The 12,928-nt window shown below is 37.3% G+C and overlaps 1 pseudogene; it reads left to right on the forward strand.

Annotated features, from left to right (window-relative positions):
• The first annotated feature begins 10,769 nt into the window (after nt 1-10,769).
• LOC149132132 (uncharacterized) lies at nt 10,770-12,539 on the forward strand (annotated as a pseudogene).
• Nucleotides 12,540-12,928: the final 389 nt, after the last annotated feature.

The following is a 12,928-nucleotide window of genomic DNA, read 5'->3' on the forward strand; positions in this document are numbered from 1 at the left end:
CGATTTGACTGAGGACTGGTGCAACCGGATGGCTACACCAGGCTCCAATCTAATTTGGCAGAGTTTCTACAGCTGGATGCCCTTCCTAACGCCAACCACTCAGAGAGTGTAGTGGGTGCTTTTACGTGTCACCCGCACGAAAAACGGCCACGCTCGAAATGGTGTCTTTTATGTGCCACCCGCACAAGCCAGTCCAGGGGCACTGGCAACGATCTCGCTCGAAAATCCTACAGGAGCCAGTCAGGCGGTACTGGCAACGGCCACGCTCAAAATGGTGCATCTCATGTGCCACCCGCACAAGAACCAGTCCAGGGGCACTGGCAACGATCTTACTTGGCTTGCTGGGTCTTCTCACGCACAGCACATTTCCAAAGGTCTCGGTCAGTAGTCAGCACATTTCCAAAGGTCAGGATGAACAATGTAAAATGTTAGAGAAAGAAACCTAGCTGTTTCATACCAATATATACATCTATAGCAGGGGATTCTCAACCATTTTTTATCTATGGACCCCTTTGATTACTATTATTATTCTGGTGGACCCCTATAGCCATTCGAGGTTTAAAAACTAGTTTTATAGAAACTTCTTTCAAAAATTCCTATTTTGTTTTTCTTACACATTAACTTGTGTAGGTTGATCTAAGTAAAATGTTAGAGAAAGAAACCTATCTGTTTCTTGCAATAAATACCAATACATACATCTAAAGTAAAAGTGTTTTCAGGAGCCCTTGAAATTCTGTTGTGGATCCCCAATTTACTGTTTTATTGTCTGGACCCCCAAAAATCTTATATGCATCCTCAGGGGCCGTATGGATCCCAGTCGTGAATTATGCAATAGAAGCAACTCTATGATGTAAGTGTGGTAAAAAGTTTACTTTCCTGCCTCATGGATCCAGGTTCAGTCCCACTGTGTGACACCTTGGCAAAGTGTCTTCTTTTATAGCCTCAGGCTGACCAAAACCTTGTGAGGGGATTTGGTAGACAGAATCTTAAAGAAGCAGTCATAATTTTGTGTGTGTGTGTGTGTGTGTGTGTGTGTGTGTGTGTGTGTGTGTGTGAGTGTGTGTGTGAGTGTGTGTTGTATCATCATCATCATGATCAACAACAAATGGAGTATATGTAGTATATGTGTGTGTGAGTGTGTTTGTGTGCCTGTATGTGAGTCTGTGTGTGTGTGAATGTGTGTGTGCAAGTGCGCAAGTGTGTGAGTGTACAAGTGTGTGTGTGTGAGTGTGTGTGCAAGTATGTATGAGTGTGTGTGTGTGAGTGTATGTGTATACGTGTGTGAGTGTGTGTGTGTGTGTATGTGTGAGTGTGTATGTTTGCCTCCTGCCACCACTTGACAACTGGTGTTGGTGTGTTTATGTTTAAGCCACTCACATACTTAACATTTTTGTGTTGTTTAAACATCAAAAGTTGCAGTTTTTATGTCCAGGAAAAAAAAAATCCCTTTAAAGACACACAGCATTAAAAAAAAACAAAAAAATAAATGAACATATTTGAGAGAATAGTCAAAATGAAATCAAGATCACAAGAGCTGCAGATACATATTTAGTTGTATTTGCAGGTTATCAATGCTGTGTATTTGAATCTTTACTTCTGAAATGACACTGAAATCCCTCACCTAAATGTATATATACAACAGACAGCGTAAAAACTATTTGCTGATTTGCAAAGATGCAGCATAAGTAGAATAAGCCGAGATTATACAAACAGCTCTGTAATGTAAATATTATCAATACTACACATTTAACATATGTGTGTTATTTAAATGCTAGAAACTGTGGGTTTTATTGTCTGAGAAAAATTCTCTAAAGACACATAGTGTTCAAAACGAAACCCTGATCACAAGAGCTGCAGATATGTGTTTTAACTGTATTCATAGCTTATCAATGCTGCACATTTGAGTCATCACTTCTGAATGGAAAACAAATTCCTAATCTGAAGTAAATGCAACAAATACTGTACACACTATATGCTGATTTGCAATGGTGTTGCATATGATGTAAATATTATCAATACCATGTATTTAACGTGTGTTGTTTAAATGCCAGAAGCTGTGATTTTTCATTTGGAAAAAATCCCTTTAAAGATGAATAGTGTTAAAAGATACAATATCTTTGGAGATATGCAAAACAAAATCATGATCCTTAGAGCAACAGATACATATTTTGCTGTATTTATAGCTTATCAATGCTGTGCATTCAAGTCATGACTTACAAAATGAAATCAAAATCCCTAGTCTGAAGTATATGCAAGAGATAGTGTAAGAACTATTTGCTAATTTACAATGGCACTGTGTAAGTATGGATTGAGACTATACAATGCAAACAGCTCTGTAATGTAAACGTTATTAATAGCACATTTTTTAATGTATGTGTGTTGTTAAAATGCCAGCAGCTCTGGTCGTTTGTCCAGAAAAATTCCTTTAAAAGACTCACAGTGTTAAAAAGCACAATATATTTAAGAGATAGGCAAAATGAAACCATGACCATGAGAGCAGCAGATATGTATTTCACTGTAATGTTATATGTCTTTGAAAAGGATATTTCCCCTAATGAGAAACTACAGCTTCTGACATCTAAGCAACACATGGATGTTAAGTGTGTGGTATTAATAAAAGGGTTGTTATTAATAAAAAGGTTTTTAATATGTTCATTTCTATGTTCTTTTCTACTCTAAGCACAAGGCATGAAATTTTGTAGGGAGAAGGGGGCAGTCGATTAGATTGAACCCAGTACGCAACTGGTACTTAATTTATTGACCTTGAAAGGATGAAAGGCAAAGTTGACCTCAGCAGAATTTGAACTCAGAATGTAAAGATGGACGAAATATCGCTAAGCATTTTGCCCGGCGTGCTAATGTTACTTATTTCTTTATCGCCCACAAGGGGCTAAACATAGAAGGGACAAATAAGGACAGATAAACGGATTAAGTTGATTATATCGACCCCAGTGTGTAACTGGTATTTATTTAATCAACCTCGAAAGGATGAAAGGCAAGTCGACCTCGGTGGAATTTGAACTCAGAATGTAGTGGCAGACGAAATATGGCTAAGCATTTCGCCTGGCGTACTAACGATTCTGCCAGCTCGCCTATCTATCTATGTCAAACCTACATCTCTTCACAATTTGAATGATGGTGATGATTCTGAAATGTCAGACTTATGATTAAAAAGTAACCACCCTCACTAGTGTAGCTAGTGGAGGGTGGTAGGGGTGGTAAGAGCAGTCCACCTCAAGCAGCACTTTTAAAGGGGCAGTACTTTTGGGTCTGATGTAGGCAATATGTATTTTTTCGTGGGGTTTGGCAAATGGAAGGGTTGCTCCAGGCAGCACACACTCTAACTATGCTAGTGACCACCCTCCTCCACCTCCTCCATGCAGGTTACTGGCAATGAAAGAGAAAGGGACAGGAAGATGAAGACAAGGGAAAAATGAATTTGGGCAGGAAAAGTCTCCTTGACTAAATGTGTGTGTGCGTGTGTGTGTGTGTGTGTGTGTGTGTGTAGAGGCTATTTTTTGAGAAGGGGATGGGTGATGATTCTATGCCAGGTGTGGTGATGAGACCAGGTGTTGTGATGGAAGGACAAGCACAGGAAAGAAGAGGGTGGTTGGATGCTGGGGATCTCAAAATACAGTGGAGGTGGGAGGACAGAGGGGAAAAGACGGGGGTGAAAGTGGATGTAGTGAGTGATTGGGAGAGAATTTAGTGAGTGATGGGAGAGAATGTAGTGAGTGATGGGAGAGAATGTAGTGAGTGATGGAGGAGTGATTCAGTGGGTGATGGGTGGGATGGCTATGGTAAATGGGGTGTGATGGTAGGTGTAAGGGGGCACTGAGAGTGGCAGCAGGTAAGAAAGTTGATAAGAAGGGGGCAATAGCAGATGGGGGGTGGGGTGAGAGAAATGGCTGAATGCATAGAAAAGGGGAGATTTGTGGAAATAGCGTAGGTAGGAATGATAACGAGATATGTAAATGGTTCCTAATGAGTAGGAATGTAATTTGTGCCTATTTTACACTCAGGTGATTATAGCAGCCAAGTAGTGCCATAGATAGAGAAGTGATGAATTTTAGGGGATGAGGTGTGGGAGAAGAGAGAGAGAGAGAGAGAGAGAGTAAGAGATAGAGAAAGAGAAAGAGAGAGAGAGAAAGAGAAAGAGAGAAAGAGAGAAAGAGAGAGAGAGAGAGAAAGAGAGAGAGAGAGAAAGAGAGAGAGTGAAAATGAGAGAGAGAGAGTGGGGTGGGGTGGACAGATCACTACAGTTGCAAGTATAACTAAGGTGGTTTTAGGATATCATTTCTGCAGTGATATCATTTCTGCAGTGATATCATTTCTGCAAGCATAGCAAATCACCAATCATCTTGTTCCTTTGTTATCTCCTTCATAACATCTTGACATCACTTTTCACTACTTTGCTTTTTTGTTTCCAAGAGTCTCTCCATTCCACAAGTCCTTTCCACTTCAAGCAAGTGACACTTCTTTATGCAATGGTCCTGATCCGTTAACATCAAATAATCAAACCAGCACAGTTTCCTCACTTGCATGTAATATCTGATTCCTTTTATGCTTAATTTTTTTCTCTCGGTACATTAGCACCTTGTCATACACACACACTTTTATTGAATGCCCAATGAAGCAAACTAACTTCATTCTCTTGAATCTTTGCATGTCCTCTACATTTAGGGTCCACAATTCACTACCACACAACATTGCTGTATGTACACAAGCATACAATCTGCCTTTCACCAGCATCATCCTATCAATTTATTTCTTTGCCAAAAGTATACCTTACCCTACACCACTCCCCAAATGAACCCAACACTACTGCTCATCCAGAAGAATTTGTATTTCGGTTCATTCCTTATAAGCAGTCAAATTGAGGTTCCCCTCCAACATACTTCTTGCACACAGCTCACTTGTCACTTGATGGTGCTGGAATTGATCATGGCAGCTCTAAGTTTGTGAAATTGGGAGAAACAAGTGGGTACTTTGGGAGACTATTTTTTGGTATCAGCAAGGAATTTTGTGGGTGAGTGCATGGAGGCAGCAGATTCTTGTACATGCCAGTGAAACAGATATATAGAGATATGTATACTACTCAACGAATTAGTTTTCCTCAATCATACAAAAACCCTCAGGGACAATCACCTGCAAGGAGACAGTGTAGGAAGTAGGGAATACACATTTTAAACCATCAGGCATCCTGTAGTGATAGGGTATAGGTGCACGGCTTAGTTGTACATACATACATACATACATACATACATACATACATACATACATACATACATACATACTACATGCATACTACATGCATACTACATAATAATACATATATACACACATACATGCATGCACACATGAGTGCATGTGCACACACACACATGTGCACGTGCATGCATGCATGAGTGCATATACGCACACACATGCATGTGTGCACACATGCACATGTGCGCACACATGCACATGTGCGCACACACACACACACACACACACACACACACACATGCACATGTGCACACACATGTGCATGTGCACACACACATGTGCATACATACATACATACACACTCACACACATACATACGCACATACATATACACATACATACATTCATACATGCACACATACTCACATACATACACACACACAAGTGCACATATACATACATACATACATACATACAGGAGACCAAAAGTGTATGTATGCTGCTATAGGTATATATAAAAAAATGGAAGAAGAACATAGCAGGCAACAACAAAACATCCGGACAGTTAGACGATACAAAGAAGGACAAGAAAAAACAAGGATGGGTCATTTGGAGCTTTTTATCATCAGTCGAGTTCCAGATCGTCCCTGCAGTTTCAGCTGGTTACACTCGAGACTGCTCCAATCTGACCAGCCCCAAGAAAATCTAAGCTAAGAGCACTAGATTCTTTGGAAGAAAGCAAGCAAATGTATATGAAAATAAGGACGAAAAAGACGGAGAAATGGTACACAATTACAAATACAAACAACAGGTCATTAACAACAGATGTCCTTCAACTGAGGATGAATTAAATTAAGCTGGTGTGTGTGGAAGTGAAGCCTTGCGGCAGGGACATAAGAGATAAAAGTCATGGGAAGGAATATAAGAGATGCTACATGGATGGTAGTTGAACCAAAAAAGAAAGGTCAGGCTTCGTGGAACACCAGCCATGTGAAAGGAGAGGTGAGAGGTAGGGGGCAGAAGGAGTGAAGAATTAGGGAGAGAAGAGAAAGAGAAGAAATGAAAGGAAAGGGACATAGAGTAAGGTACAAGGGAGGTAAAAGAGGAGGGAAAGGGATGAGAATAAAGGAAGGCCAAGAAATGTGAGAGAGGGGGAACAAGAAAAAAGAAAAGTGAAAAGAATGAAGAAATTATGAAAGGGGCTAAAAGAAAGAGTAAAAGAGTCAAACAGAACTTATATATATATATATATATATATGTACTCACATACAGGAGACCAAAAGTGTACGTGTGCTGCTATATGTATATATAAAAAAGACAAAAAATGGAACGTTGCCTGTTACATTCTTGTTCCATTTTTTGTATTGTTTTTACTTTTTAAAAACATACATACATACATACATACATACACTGACACTCACAAATACATACTTAAACACGTACACATTCACATACACACATACGCATGCACACAAGCACACACACTCATACACACATACACACATACACGTACACATAACATACATACATATATTCATACATATACATAAACATATTTGAATTAGGACATGTATCTTATCTCTCTTTAAAAATAAAGAGATTTAGTGAATTTGTTCAATTAGTCACAAAAGAAAACATTGTTGTAATGAATGATAACAATTATAACAACTATTAATTGCTAGCAAGGGACAGTATTTCGTTTTGTAACCATAATACACTACAAGTATATTAAATGCTTTACAAGTCAATATAGTACATTTGTGTCAGAATACGGTGTTGTCTTTTTTAAGTTCTCTTGAGAGTTTCAATTGAATTCAGAGCCTGCACTGAAATTCTAATAAGCATTTTGAAGAAATGCCACTGAGTATCTTGTTCCTTATAGTTATGATTCTGCCAGCTCATCACCTTAATAAGAAATCATTGGCACAAGATCAAAATTAGGGGGGGGGTTAAGTTGATTACATTGACTCCAGTGGTCAACTGGTACTTATTTTATTGATCCTAAAAGGGCAAAGGGCAAAGGGCAAATAAGTGCTGCATTCATGATGGTGAGTTTGTAGTTTTGATTCTCAGACAAGTGGTTCGTTGTGTTCTTGAGTAAAACACTCTGTTTCAATGTATGTATATATACATAAACACACATACCCGCATACAAATATATATACCTGTATACATACACATTAGTACATATATATATATATGTACATACATACATACATACATACATACATACATACATACATACATGCATGCATACATACATATATACATACATACACACACATTCATACATACATACATACATATATACATACATACATACATACATTCATACATACACATATGCAGACATACATGCATACATGCAACATACATACATACATACATGCATACATACATACATACATACATACATACATACATACACATACATACATACATACATGTATGCATACATACACACACATACATACAAACATACACATATGCATACATACATACATACATACATACGACATACATACATGCGTGCATACATACATACATACATACATACATACATACATACATACAAAAATAATGTGTTGATGTTGAATTGTTCAACTAAAGGCAGTGCTCTGGCATAGCTGCAGTCAAATGACTGGAGCGAACACGTTACAATGAAGTAGAGAAATTTGAAAAGACAACACGAAACCGGTTATTTCTCAAAATACAATGTTTATATACCAAAAAGATTTTATAACATTTTTCTAACATTTTTCTGACATAATTTAAATATATAATTTAAATATATACTTTAACCATGTAACACAAGCCTTCTGTAGTTTTTTCACTCTTATTACCTTTTATACATCCAACCACGTGCTTTCACATACCAACTTTCTCACCTATATATATATATATATATATATATATATATATGTGTGTGTGTATGTATGTATGTATGTATGTATATGCACACACACTCAAACATGCATACATACATACATACATACATACATGCATGCATACATATGTACACACATGCATTCATGCATACATACATGCATATATACACACACATACATACACGGAGGGTGTTGTTCAGATGTTTATGTATTTTAACCTTCTCCTCAACAGACAAACAGATGGATTTTAACCCATAAACAAGGCGTTTTCATTAGAATTTGGACAACAATATATATATATATATATATACTCAGAAGGTTTTGGTCGACTCAAGGGTATAGTAACAAAAGACACTTGCCCAAGGTGCTATGCAGAGGGATTGAACCCAGAACCATGTGGCTGGTAATAAAGCTTTCTTAACCACTCAGTTACTCCTGCGCCTGTATATATATATATATATATATGTATGCGGTTTTGGCATCCACATGCTATATATATATATATATATATATATATATTTATATGCACATATATATGTGTAAAGGCATCACTGCGTGGTGTGTTTGTGTGTATATATGTGTGTGTGTGTGTGTGTGTGCGTGTGTGTGTGTGTGTGTGTGTGTGTTTCAACACATACGTCAGTGAGAAAGTGTGGAAAAGCTTCGAGAAATCGTTTGCACTTGAAAATTATATTAATCTCCACTAGGGTGCAATTTTTTTTTTTTTTTTTAATAAAGGAAAATGCAGCTGATTAAATCAATTCTTCCGCAGTATGAACCTGTCTGCAATATCAAAAGTGTACCTGGTCAGGATTTGAAAGTGAAGGGAAATAACTTCATTTCTCTCCTACCACCACCCTCATCACGCTGTATATTCACCTTTGTTAATTGTATTGCAAAAGAAAATGACTGCAAGGGAGATAACCCCTTTGTTGAGCAATTGCTAATGTTTTGAAATTATTTGAATTATATTGTTATCTCCCTTGAAAATAGTCACTTCACATATCTGGAGATGAAGGAAAGGAAAATTTCCAATAAATTTAATTCAGGAGAAAATCCCGTGGCTGCGCGCGCGCGTACAAACACACTCACACACACGCACGCACGCATTTATGCACACACACCCTCACACACACACACACACACACACACACACACACACACACACACACACACACACACACACACACACACACACACACACACACACACACACACACACACACACACACACACACACACACACAAGGATCAGCGAAAGCAAAGCCTAAAACTGACTAGAATCGATCCCAAAGCCTGGGACATTGAAGTTCGGGACAGGCCCGGCTGGCATCGTTCCATCTCCATTGTGACAGATCATTCTGAAACTGAACGACAGACGAAAGAGAAAAAGAAACAAGAAAGAAAATGGAAGCTCCAACAACCAAAGCCTCCACCACGGATCCCTTGACGCTTCCTGGCAAGAATTGGCCATATTAGTCGTCAGAGGCATAAACATGGACTGAGGGGAAGAAATAGTCAAGGAGAAACCAAATAAATTATCGGACACATTATAAAATGCCACTGCTGCCGATATATATATATATATATATATATATATATATCAAATAATAATAAGCAACATGGATTTCAAAAGTGATTGCAGTACGCACGTTTCATGCTACTTCAATTTATTTAAGCAATGTGAGCATTACCTTAAATGCAATATGAAGAGCAATCTTCAGCTGCACGAAAAAATGTAGAAAAAAAGACATATTACAAATGTGGCAACATATTAAAACCAAGTGGGAGAGAGCAGAGGAAGAATATATAAGTCCATCTTGACATAGCAGGGTCTATCAGATATATCTTCTCTTTTACTCTTTTACTTGTTTCAGTTATTTGACTGTGGTCATGCTGGAGCATCACTTTTAGTCAAGCAAATCGACCCCAGGACTTATTCTCTGTAAGCCTAGTACTTATTTTATTGGTCTCTTTGGCCAAACTGCTATGTTACAGGGATGTAAACACACCAGCATCGGTTCTCAAGCGATGTTGGGTTGGGGGGGACAAACACAGACACACAAACAGACACACAAACACATACACACACACATACATATACATATATACGATGGGCTTCTTTCAGTTTCCGTCTACCAAATCCACTCACAAGGCTTTGGTCAGCCCAAGACTATAGTAGAAGACACTTGCCCAAGGTACCACGCAGTGTGACTGAACCCAGAACTATGTGGTTGGTAAGGAAGCTACTTACCACACTCCTACACCTGTGTATATATATATATATATATATATATATATATATATATATAGGGAAAATAACGTTTATTTTAAGTTTTTAAAAAAAAACATCACCCTCAAGTGATGAAATCTGACACCACTTTTGACCCAAATCATGCAAGATTCCAGGGGTGGTGGGGTTCATAATGCCTACTCAGGTCTTTACCAAACTTGGTGTGCTGGCTTAATGCAGTGCAGAAGTAGTATATTTCAAAATTCAGCCTTCAATTTCAAGTAGGTTAGGAGTTATAGAATTTTTTATTTGTTACCACTTAGGCTCTACTTTAGGAAATATCCACTTACTCTCCTTTTTATTTTTGTGACGTTAAAAACTCTGACTATATTAACTGTTTTTCAGAATAATAGGCTTATCTAACCAGGGTATCTAAAATAATGTCCCACAAGAGAAGTGCTTGTGTCACTCAAAGAAACAAAAAAATCTGGACGAAGAATCTCATGCAATTTTAAGACTCACATAGGAAAATGCTCTAGAAGAGCATTCTTTGGGAAACAACTGCAGGATACCAATGAAACTTCAAATTGTCACTTGCTATCTGTTCCTTGGAGGTACCATCAAAGGAAGGAAAGAAAGAACAAAGGAAATTTCGAAAGAAGTAACTTTTTATGGCAAAAGAGATTAAGCTTCCCATATTTATCAATTCATAATGTACAAGCAAAAGTAGAAAAAGTGCTGAATACCTACAATAAATTTGTAAAATGAGGAAAATACAATTCATTGACAGGAATTTTTAACATCACAAAGGAAAACAGTGAATGGCTGTGCAGTGAAGATAAAAGGTTATATTATCTTCAAGTTGAAATCAAAGGACATGTTGGGTATGCAACTGGAAAGGCAGCCAATTCTAAAACTATCCATCCATCCAAAGGAAGAAAAGTGTTCTTTATGCCAACTTCAACTAGAGCAACTCTAGTGTCATCGTCAACATCTGAAGCAGAGATTGAAAGTGAATATCAAGAATCCGAAAAATCAGATGAAAAATCCACACAAACAAAGAAGAAGTATACCAAAACTGGAACTGCAACTAAGTTAGTAATATCTTCCAAGCCATCATCCCAAAAAGCAACAACAGTTTGTTGACAATTATCTCAAGATCGTATTAATGTTGAGACTCCTTCCCAATCTGGTATTTACAGATTGACTATCAAAGAAGCTGTTAAACCAAAAAAGAAAATGAAGAAAACATTACATTTAGAAAACTGGTCATTGCATCGTGATGGTAAACATATTGATGACCAAGAATACCAAGTGCTAGTTTTAAAGAATGAACACACAGAGAAGCTAAGCCAGAAGCATCCCAATTACCAAATGGAAAAGCCGTTACTGTTGTGAAAGGAATAACAGCTGTTTTAGATGAATACAATTTATGGAATTGTGTAAACATGATTGTCGCTGATACAACGAGTGTGAACACTGGGAAAAGAAATGGCATTGTCATTCACTTGCAAAGACTGTTTGCTCAAAAGGGTTTGAAAGAACTGCAATTTATTGGTCGTCAGCATTAAATCCTTGATAGAATTCTTTGTGTTGTAATGGATAACGAACTTGGAGGAAAAAGTCATCTCCCAATATTGAATAAACATTCATCCCAGAGCTTCTAAGTAATTATGAGAAACTCCGGGCTAATTTCAACAATGGTGAAGAAAAGATTACTGAATCAGCAGGATGGTGAGATGACATGAAATTTCTATTTCATTTGACCAGAGTTTTTCGTTTCTTTGAAGAGACCGACAAATTTCCTATTGTAAAGTTTCAAAAAATACCCAACTTAAGTAATGCAAGATGGAATTCTCGAGCAATACTAGCTCTTTTGTTGTTTATTCTTCTACCAGAGAAAGGAGTTTTGCTTCTCAATGTTTGTCGATTCATCTCTTACAGCTGGGCAGAGTTTTGGTTTACTGACCAAATGATTATCAGAAGTTATGTGGTAGCCTGCAAGTTCATAAAAAGGCATTGAACTCTGTAAAAAACTTTTGGAGTTGAAAACCATCAAAACTAGAAATTCCTAGAACAAATCAGAATGCAGAACAGGCAATCAAGTGTCTTCAAGATCTTTACGATGTTTGTAAAAAGAAGGAAAAACTTCAGCTTCAATTTATTTTATCTAACAAAACATATTAATTCTTTGTTATGTTTAAAAATTTGCTAACATTCAGCACCCTTTTTCTTACACAGTTATTGAAAATTGGAATTAAACCCATAAAGTTCAAAATATGAATTGTTTTTAATTTTGTATGTTATCGAATGCACAGAACAATTTCAATTCAGTAATCTTTAAAATGTATAAATACACTTTTATTCCACATCTCTCTTGCATTTACAAGGATTTAGACAGAAGAAATACTGAAGTGTGAATTTAGTGCCACCTAGTAATTATAGTTTAAAAAGCCCATAACTCTAAAACTACTTCAACTCGAAAGCTGAAATTTCAGATATATTATTTATGCATTGCATCGAGTCAGCACACCAAGTTTGCTAAAAACTTGAATAGGTGTTATGAACCCACCCCTAGAATTTTGCATGATTTGGGTAA

This window comes from Octopus bimaculoides, chromosome Z (genome assembly GCF_046866305.1).
Source record: "Octopus bimaculoides isolate indiv1 chromosome Z, ASM4686630v1, whole genome shotgun sequence".
Lineage (NCBI taxonomy): Eukaryota > Metazoa > Mollusca > Cephalopoda > Octopoda > Octopodidae > Octopus > Octopus bimaculoides.